Genomic DNA, 11348 nt, shown 5'->3' with positions numbered 1-11348 from the left:
GCTTCTTTGGAGAAAAACATAACCCGAAGTCTGTTAGACACTTCAGCACTGTGAAAAAGCTCTGTCTTTTAAATGTATTTAGCTTGGGAAAGAGGCATGATTTTCTAGGGAAGTTAGTTATTTTTGGATCTTGAAACAGCAAAAGTTTATGACATAATATAAATATAGAAATAGCTAAATGATACTTATAATATAATTTTACTGGCTTTTTTTTCAAATTTTCAGTATTTAAAAGTACTGATGAGTTTACCTATTTCAATATCCAGAGATTGATATATATATATATATATATATATATATATATATATATATATATATCTACTAGTTTAGTTTTAAATTGTTATATAGAATTTTCTTTATATAAATCTCTTATTCTTAACTTTCAACTGTTTAAAAGTTAGACCCAGTTTTGTTCTTTTGTTTCCTAATTCTTGTCACACATCTGCACATGACACAACAGTTGTGTCCCAGGAAGCATGTCCATCTATCGTCTGATAGACTGTGGCACTGTAATGGGACTACTGAGGGAGTCTCCGTGTCTCCTAGTATTATTCATCATCGAATTTTGTGCCAGCTCTGGGCTCCTAGGCCTTTTCAGTTTACATTCCTCATCCAGAGAGATGCCAAGAAAGCAGCAAGGAAGCATTTATTAACTTGGACAGGGAGACATTACAGCAATGAAGGCGCTGGATGGATGAGTATTTATCTTTACTGGGCCCCAGCAGCAAGGCCTGTTCAGACAGCCAACAACTGCTTCGTTTGGTGTTCACACCACTTTCTGCCTCCTCTAGCAAGCTACAGCTCTCAGACAACTAGAGAGAGGACTGTGAACATATTGTGCACACCCAACTATTTCTGGGAATGGGTGAAGAGAGACAGAGTCTCACATTTTTAGAATAAAATCAAGACACACTCCATGAAGAAAGAAAAAAAATGAATGTGAACCATCGAATGTTCAGTAAATCACAATGCATGATGTAGAAAGATATTTGCGTCTCGTTCCTTACTATAAGTTAAGAAATCCCCCCAAACTTTGCACAGCTTTAATAACAGAGATGCAGATGGAGTAAAAGCATTGCTGTTTTGTGGTTTTGGGGGACTTATGTATCCTAAACATTTCCTGATCCGTGTCTAACTGGGAAACCAGAAGTTTCTTCCTGATCCAATAAATTCCAGGCCACTAACACTGTCAGTAACTTCACACTACTGAGTTTTGGAAACAAAGCCATGTTTTTAGAAGGGATATGGTGAATGTGTTCATCTTCAGTGTCACTGTGACGACCACATACACTGTCATTTCTTCAATTTGTAAACCAAATGCTCCCTGGGCATTAAAAAGATCCGGTATATTGGCACATGTTTCGTTTTCCAATCCAGGCACATCCACTCTCTGGGAAGCTAACGTTAAGTGGTTCTGACAAAAAAAAAATTGTGGATACAGGTAAAGTATGCAATTATATGTACCTTGTCTCCTTATATATCTCCTTGCCCCACCAGAGAGGTTTTTGTGATTTGTATAAATGCTTTGTTTGGCACTTGGGGTATGTCTGCAGTGGTTACTCTAGACTTTGCTTTTTCATTAAGAAAATCTGTAAGACCTTGTACACATTGGTAGCAGAAAACTTGAAGAAAAATATCTTTAATTAGAGCTGGTAGAAATTTCCAAGATGAGCTCTATCTAGCATGGAAGTTATAGCTTTTCTAGAGAGTTTATAATGTGGACAATTCATTCACAAGACCTGAGCCTAATATTACTTTAAAAAATAAAGTATTTGCTTGGTCACATTTGTTCCTCATGAAATATAAGTCATATTTTAGGAAATTCATTGATATCTGATTATAAATAAAGGTTTTAATGCCAAAAAATGTCTTTCGTGCTGTTCATTATTTGGGTGTCTCAAAACCAAATTAGTCCATGTGCCAATTCATCCTGTTCTTGAGCAAAAAGACATTGAATTCCTCTATCGTCAAACTGAGCCAAAACAAACCAAACAAAATTTAAAAACTGGATTTACTTAGAAAAAGGTGGTACCAAACTAGGCTCTCTAAATGTAGGTGACAATGTTGTGGCTGGGGCGGCCTATGGGGCCACTGAAAGTGGGACAAGGATTCATCACTAGTGCTTGAACTGGCTTTTTAGAGTCCTTTTTTTTTTTTTGTGAAAAGATACCTTGCTCAGCCTAGATATGGGGGGGAGACTTTGTTTCTGCCTCGAATTGATGTGTCAGACTTTGCTGGCTCCCCATGGGAAGGCTTACTCTCTCTGAGGAGTGGATGAAGGGGCGGGGTGGGGGAAAGGTGGGGAAGTGACAAGATGAGAAGGAGTAAGAACTGGGATAGGCATGTAAAAATGAGACAAGATTTAAAAAAATGAACATTAAACTAAAAAGTAAAAGAAAAAAAGAAAAAGGCCATTTAAAGGATGTAACTGCACAGTTTCATTTCACAAAGCTTTAGAAGTAAGTCTAGACGTGATCATTGGGAAAATACAAAACCTGGTAAATAATAAAATGCCGCCATTTCTATCAAAATGCCTACTAGAAAACAAAAAAGACCAGGGAAACCAATTTCCTACCATTGGATGATACAGTAACTTTAATTGCATTATAATTATAGAATATAAAAATGTGTATGTGGAATAAAATTTCTAGTTGAGGTTGATTCGTTATGCTCAGTGTCTGCATTGGGGCATTTGTGGTTAATGTTTCCTTGCCTACAAATGCACTAAAACAAAGCTCTAAGGGAGGAAATAGCAATAGGAAATGATATGTGCAGCTAGGAAACCAGAGGACATATTACAGAAGAAGAAAATTATGCGGCACCAAGGTTACTGGTTAAGCATCCTTAAGATGTAAGATTGTGGAATTCTGTTGTCCATACCATCTCAAAACGCTCTTGAAGGTGGACCACACACAGCCACACCTCCCCAAAACTGAAGATTAGAATCATGGAAAGTGAGCATTATGTCAGGGTAGTCGTTTACCTCTACATTTGAAGGCTATTTTAATCAAGTTGCTAATAAATTTTAACTATGTTGGGAGTAGGGCAAGATGAATTGTGAAAAGATAATTTAGCCCCTCTTTCCTTGAAGCGTTTTTCTTTTCTGTAAAGTTTATTTCTGGGAGGCAGGATGGAAAAGCAGCTTGTTGCAAATGGGAAGGTAAAGTAGGAAATGGAATTTCAGCCTGTGAGTTCAAAAAATAAGAGGAGGGGTAGGAAAAAAAAAGTCAGTTCTGAGTCATCCATATCAGCCAGCCAGTGCACAGATTGTAGTTTGGGTATCAAACAGATTAACAAACAGTAGGCTGATTTCAGATGAGAGACAGAAGTGAGAGACAGAGGTAGGATGCTACTCTATATGATACTGTAAGATGAGCATAAGGTTAATGAGTTAGCTCTCCTTGCCTGACAACCTTCATTCAGCTCCCCAAACCAATACGGTAGAAGAAAACTGACTTGCAAGTTGTCCTCTGATCTTCATAAATGCCTCAAGGCGACCCCTATACACAATAAATAAATAAATATATGTAATAAAAACTTTAGAAAAAAAGATAACAGGTAATTTCTGATGAGATGAGTACCCATCAGATCCATCCAGGATCAGAAACAGGGAAGACCCTTTGAAGAAATTATTTCCACTCCCACTATACGTAACCCGCTTTTTTTTTCCTGTGAAAATATTTCTCATGTACAATGCAAGATGCAGAATACTAACATAATCATCAACATTTCCCTCCTGCTTCATGCCTTCAGTCTGATGATGGGAAAGTGAGCTCAGCAAATGCTTATGAAATTCCCTGGAATGCAGCTGAACGTAAGAAAACAGTATACCGTACCATATAAGTGGTAATTAACTAGAAAAACTGTGTCTGAAACCATGAGCACCGGGATACTGTTCCAGTTTGGCAGTAGGAACATGAGACCCAGGTCCTGCTTTTGTTTTGTAGGACGTTTGGTCCTATTTGAAGATTAAAAGGCATTCATTTCCTCAAGTTACTGAGAAATACATTTCTCTAAACTTGATATAGTACATGAACACATTTTCCAAACCTTGAAATAATGTCAGTTACCTAGAAAGGACATAAACACCACCAGAACTACTTAAAGAATGCTCTTGGATGATATATTTTCTGTCATGTACCTGGATTTTTCTCTTCTCTTTCTTTTCTATCACCCAGTGTGTTAAAAAAATAGTATAATTTATGTTTATGTAACAACAAAAATCAAAAAATGTATCTTCTCAGTTTTAGACCAAAATCTGCCTTCATATTGTAGATTATTTACATTTTATACACAATAAACACATTTTGTTCCTCCAGAAACACTTTATAAAGTAAGCACTGAATAAACCACTAAATAAAATATACTCCTATACCCTGTTCTATGCTCATAATGATGTTAGATGATCATAAGTTACACTGTGTATGGAGATTCCACAGGAAACGTCATCTACTTTTAAATCAAAAACACGGAGATAGAGGTAACACAGAGAATGCAGAAGGTGTTTAAGAGAAGAAAAGAGGGGCCATGCAGATGAGCCTGCAGAAGCAGGCCTATGTCAGACCACAGTGTAAAGGAAAGGTCTGTAGATCGAAGATGAGCAGGAGATAGGGTAAAGACAAATTGCACAGGAGAGTTCAGTTTTTCATGAAAGGGGGAGTAGAAGCTCTGACTTCATGGCAGACAGAGTAGAAAAGGACGAGTGATTAGGAAACAGGAGACATGCCACAGAGCAGTGAGGAAGTGATGGTAAAGGAGAATACGTTGAGTCATGAACAGTGCATCTCAACAAATTGAGTTTGATGCAAGAAATATGAAACCACTGATAGGCCATATGTGCCTTCAAATGAAAGACTATCCACAGACCTACTTAGCTCCATGACAACTTGATTTGGGACAGTTTTTTTGTCTCAGGCTGTTCAGGTTTTCTCCTTTGAATAGCATAATATACACTTGTAATGTTGCAAGGGTTGAACACCTAGTGAGAATCAGCAGGTTTGCAGCATCTATTGGTTTTCCTTCTGCTAAAGCATGGTATGCAAAATGGACTGTTAGGCAAATGAATAAATAGTAAAGGAGAAATATTTGAGATTAATTTTATCAGAAGTCTCCATAAATAAATATATAGGGAAAATAAGTATTTAATATGCTTCAAGGTTATTGGACATTCTTAACAATTTAGCATTGTCCCCAGAACAGATTGGTGATAACAACACAACATGACTCCTATTCATTTCAACTTCAAAGTCTAGCCTTAATATGAGGGTTTGTGTCTTAATATGAGGGTATTGCAAATCGTTATGCTGTGGTCGGTTGATAACGCTGTGAGGCCTGCTCTTGTCTGAAGGGTAACAAGGAGTAGATCTTTCTTGGGAGCCATGTGGCCTAGTTTTGGACCAACATATGAGAGTTTGTCCAACAGGTCTCCAGATGAGGCAAAAGCCCACAGGGACAGTCTCACTGGGCAATGTCCATTGGACTTCAGGACAGTACAAAATACTGCTGGGACAGCATGGCCTTCATGCTCTCTTCTCTCTGGTAATATTGATGATCTCTTAATGGTTTTAGTGTCAATCTGCCAATCATACATTGGACAGGTATGATCATTCTTGAAAACCCCAGTTTTTTATCCCAGGTTGTGGATGGACTGCAGCAGATCTGGGGAGAGGTGAGGTGTTAAGGAAGGATTGGGAGGGGAAATTGCATTAGAGATGCAAAATATGAGAAAAGAATAAATGAAATAAAAAATAAAAGTTCACACACACATACACACACACACACACACACACACACACACATATATATATATATGGTGCTATCTACTAAGTATCTTGTCATCTTAGGAAAAACAATGAAGTTTTGCTTTGTTTATTTGGTTGGCTAGTTTGTTGACTGTTTTTGCTTTTCTATTAGCTTACAATATTTGATTTTACAATATTTAAAGTGCTATATATGTTTTCTTTTTCAAAAATTATTCCTGTAGTCATCTGAACTTTAAAAAGACTAGTAAAGATGACCATTTCTACTTTCATCACGAAGCATTTTATAAATCTCAGTTATCATTGCCTCTAAATTATTTCTGTGAAACTGAATATCTGTAGGAATGCAAGTTTTGAAATCTAGTAAGATTTAAAAATGGAAAATCTGGTAGAACACTTTCAACACATATGAGTGGTGTCAAATCATATTGCAAAATTTCTACATTGCTACTGTCATACTATAATGCTGTTATAATTTCATTTAGCTAGAAATAGAAACAAATAGCAGAATTGAAGCTAAGAAACAGTGAATGAGAATTTATATCACAGGTATGAAAACTATTCTCAACAGCTCCTGTACTTTAGAAATACCAATGATCTATGGAAAAGGAAACAAACCAGTAGGCTATTTACAATAAGTTCAAGAGCTTTCTGGTATCTACTTAGCTATATTTTATATTGAAGACAATTTTCCTAAATCATGATTTTCAATTTTAATTTTCAGTCCAGAACCAGTCTATTTTGTCTTTTGTTTCCAAGTACATATTCATATACTAAACAGGAATATTAAATCTGACATTTATGTCCTTTTATCACTCTTTCTTGCAGAATATGACACAATTTTTTGAGTTAAGGTTACATTTCATGGATCTACTCCCACTGCTCATGTTATTGACTCACCCTGTGTGTGCATTTGATGTGGGTGAGGCAACTGTATTCTCTCCTTTGAAAATAGAGAATTGGTAATTTCAAACCACTCTAAATTATTATGGGTACAAAGCATGATGTCTCCATGCTTATAATTCCAGTACATGGGAGGCTGAAGGAGTGAACCACAGAGTTAGAGGCCAGCCTGTGCTACTTAGGGAGATCCTGTTTCAAAACTAACCATCAATCACACAGAACAGCAAAATGCATATTATTGTTAGTATTAGGCATTGGACATTGCTGAGACTTGGAACAGATTTTAAGAGAATTTAAAGAACTGTGTGGATGCAGTAAAATAAGCTCTGTCAGAGTAGAGATATGAAGCAGTTGTCATGTAATGGATCCCAGAAGAAGAGCAATGAAGAGTTTGCATCCTTGGTTACTGAACAACACAACAGTTCCTCATTAGAGAACCAGCATAGACCTCAATCATTTTCCATTTACTTGGATTCGTGATCTTCTGTTCATTTTCTGTGACAAATATCCTTTATTAAATCAACCTGGAAATCTCCTTTTCCTTAGGGTATGTAAGAAACACAACAAATAACTTATGTAGGTCTTTCATTTTTGCTATGCCATGGATATTACTTAAAAAAATATTACAGAAGAAAATACAAACTGTGTTTTCATATAAAGCCTTAGACATTGCTTTCATCTGCCTATCTTTCTCTCCTCTCTTCTAGTCCCTACCTACTTACGCCAAGATATTTGTACATAAGCTCATTCACCCTAATTCTTTGGAAAGTTCCAAAATTTAAAACTATAGGTCTCTGTCAAAGGGTTTTAAAAAATGTTAGTATATATTAAGATATGATTGTTCTCAATGGAAACATAGTAATGTTGAGAAATTAGTGGAATTCATCCATCATTTTTTCTCATTCTAGACAACTCATTAGAGTCTAATGTGCCATTAAATTTGAGTCATTCCATAACCCTGGACCAGTTCTAATCTCTGAAATCCTTCTGACCCAAACAACAGTTCTAGTACCGAGTATTCCTTGCTAGAGAATCAAAGAGCAAAGGTGAACCTAGTGAGAACTGAATCATGGTGTGGTCTACTCTGTACACAATGCCCCAGAGAGTCTATTTTTCTAGGTGTTATTTGAATAAACCTCAGTGAATTTAAGGTTAATTAAGAAAATTGAAAGTTGGACTTTTTAGGTTTTCCCAATATCAATGTATTAGAAAAAACATATTAAGAGAGATTCCTCTGCAGTCCATAGGCATCTAATATCCAGTATGTGCCATAGCACGGAGTCAAGTTCATAGATGATTGTATTCTACAGTTATAACTTAGGATGACTGCAAAACTTTCCAAGACATTAGTCCACAAAATGTCATTTAAACTTTTGAAAAATTGTGCACCTTCAACTCCTTTGAGAAGATGAGGTTTATTATATTAAAATCAAGAATCATGGGAAGTCTGGTGACTACAACAAATCATAAAGATCGCCTTCATATAAAATCCTGATTTCCAAACTCATCCCTTATGGAGGTTGGGATTTTGAATATTTTGTGTGAGTAAATCAGCCTAATAAAGACATGAAATACTTAAAATTCTCTACCACAATTGAGACCTGGAGGAAAGTTTTGAGTTGTTCAAACAATGTATCATGTTTTTTTAAACCACCACTTAGGGTATTTTTACAAATACTGAAACAAGAACACTTGCCTGTCGTCTCCTTAACTGCAAAATATGGGAAAGGAAATATGTTTGGCTGTCTCCTCAAGGAGCAAATGTCACTGTGTGTAAACACCAGTCCAACAGAAGGAGATAAATGAGCACAGGGGTCCATGGAGAGGACAAAGATGATGAAATTCTGACCAAACTTTTATTTTATGGGTTAAATGATTTAGTCTTCACTGAAAAGTACAATAGAGAGGAAGGAAGGAAATTTGGCTTGGATTCCATGCTATGCCTTCCCTCAGTACCCTATTCTCTTCGTATTCCTGTTCCTCTCCATCTCCTACTTCGTCAGATATCTCTCTATCTCTCTCTTTCTCTCTCTCTCTCTCCTCTGTCTGTCTCACATCTCTCTCACATCTTTGGGCTCTGTTTCTCTTCACCTCTTCATTTTCTCATGTGTGAGAACTCAGAAAGCTTTCACAATTGTAATTTATTGTTATTAGTAGGAAACAAGCCATATGTACCCTCTCTTAGGCCTACTGCTATTTATGATGGTTTTGGTTTCTTTTTGTTTAGTTGTTTTTGCTGTTGTTGCTGTTCCCAGATTTAACTCTGTGCTATGGAACCCTACCCTTCAATGATGTCATAGTGATAAGAAAGTTATGACGATATCTTATCTATTCTGCCTCTGACTTGTGTGAAGGATCCTGTATTTGTCTGGAGGAATCTCCTTCTTGCTGCACTTCTAGAGAAGCTTTGAAAACACAGACTCTCAGATGGACTGTAGTATTCTAATAAAGAAAAAGCAAAAATAATCAGAGCCTACGTTATATGAGCAACAGGGAGCAGGTGCCTTGGGAAATCACTGGAAACTCTGAAATACAAAGATGGACAACTTGCTTGTCAGAAGTGGTGACTTATCAGCACTTTTATATAGTTCAAATCAAGAGTTCTTTTTTTTCTCTTTGTAATGTCTGAAGTCTGACAGAAATTGTAGTAAAAGAACATCGGCTTTATTGAATCTATTAATTTCATGAATACTCTCAATTTGTACCTTTTATTTTCACTTCCCTCTCTCCTACTCCACAACTCTATTTTAGCATTTTGGATTTTCCAGTTTCATCAATCAACCATGAGGTTGACATTAATTGTAGGTTTCATTTTCTTCTCTGCTACACTAATGTGCTGCCTCTGATGGTGGAACTCAAACCTCTGACATCTGCTGGCTCAACACTTTGGCTCAGACTTAGCTAGTTTCAATGGCTCCACAGTTGTTTTCTGAATAAGTAAAATTTTGATATCCAGTTCTCTAGGATAATAGTATGAACATTCTCATTTTTGTATATTAATGCTGAAATATCATCAACTAATATGATTCACACACTAAAGGCAGTCGAGGAATCTTGATATCATACTCCAAGAAGACTTTTGCTATAAATTACCAGACTATCTACTAACTCAATGCTATAATAATGTCCTTTCTGTTCACTAAATCATTCATGAAAAAATATATTTGCTGACAGGCATTTTTGTAAGGCACTTACTATTTTTAAGTCCAAGTAAAATATTTTATAGGTCCTTTCGTGCAAGCATTCACGGTATACTTGAGAGTCTTTCTTGGACAGAGTTGCTATTTCTTTTGCAATCTTTATAAATATTCAAATGAAATAACAAGCAAAACCAATATAATGCCACTATTATTTTCAAGGTCCTTTTAAGGTATTAGGTTTGTTTAAAATTGCCCCAGATAAACTAGCCATGGTGTCATCAATCTGTGATCCTAAACCTTGTGAGGTAAAGTCAGGAGGTTCAGAAGTTCAAGGTCATCCTTAGCTATAGCGAGTTTGAAGCCCTCTGGGATGAGACACTGTCACAACTCCCATTCCCTACCAAATTACTATAGAGAAACATGTCCTGTTATAAAAGTGTTTTGTTGATTTTGAAATCCATTATATGAAAGAGAGGGGGAACAAAGAGTCTGTATGTGCACGCATGTGCACGTGCGCGCGTGCGCACACACACACACACAAATATTTTTCATGGATGGTTCATAGGTGGAGGACAGGGGACAATCCACAGGAGTTGCCTCCTTCCATTCAACAGGCTGGCCTGGGGATTAAACTCAGTTACTCAGGTTTGGCAGCAAGCATCTTTACCACTGAGCCCTCTGGAAATTCTATTATATATGCTTTAATTAATCATTTAATTCAGAGGCTTAGCAAAATATAGCACCAGCTTGTCAACATCTTTAAAAGAATAGGAGATAAATTCAAGATTTGTGAATTTGTATCAGAATTCCAGAAATTTTTCCAAATCCTAGTATCTGTTTATTGTAGAGTATATAAGTGTATTTAGATAAAAAGAAGTTATACTCCTTTAGATTCCTTTTTATATTTTTATAATGAAAATATAAATTATCAGTTCTTTTAAATTTACGTGTGTGTGATGATTTAATTAATCAACACAGGATGTAACAGAAGGATGTATAAACAACAACAACAAATAGGTTTAATATGCTTCTAAAAACTCACCATGATTCCCTAGTGCTTCTCTGTGACTTCCAAACCTTGAAATATTGTTATATAGTAAAATATCAGTAGCTACATAATTTTTATGAAGACTTTAGCATTAGTAAGAGAAGGGAAACTTATACTAATGTCTGACCATTAAGAAGTTCAGGAAAATGTGGTGGGTGGGCGGTACTGGGAAAGAAGCAGTGTGTGGAGCAGACAGCGATGCCATATTTTCAAGGAAGTTTTTTTTTTAAATTATTGAATTGACTATTAGATCTCAGTATAAAACAGATGATCATATAATTTAATTATGAACAGCTTTAGAATAAAGGTAAGTTTGTTTTTATTTTAGTTGAGAACATCTTATTGAAGGATTCACAGAATCCTGAAGATGCATTTAGAGTAGTCACCTGTCCAAACAGAAGCGGAACACAAGTTGAAATCTTAGTAGATAACTCACAAGCTTTTAGCAAGTCTCATATTAGGAAATTTACTATATATGTACATAAATTGTTACACATA

Source organism: Microtus ochrogaster, linkage group LG9 (genome assembly GCF_000317375.1).
Source record: "Microtus ochrogaster isolate Prairie Vole_2 linkage group LG9, MicOch1.0, whole genome shotgun sequence".
NCBI lineage: Eukaryota > Metazoa > Chordata > Mammalia > Rodentia > Cricetidae > Microtus > Microtus ochrogaster.
Note: the sequence above shows the minus strand (reverse complement) of the source record.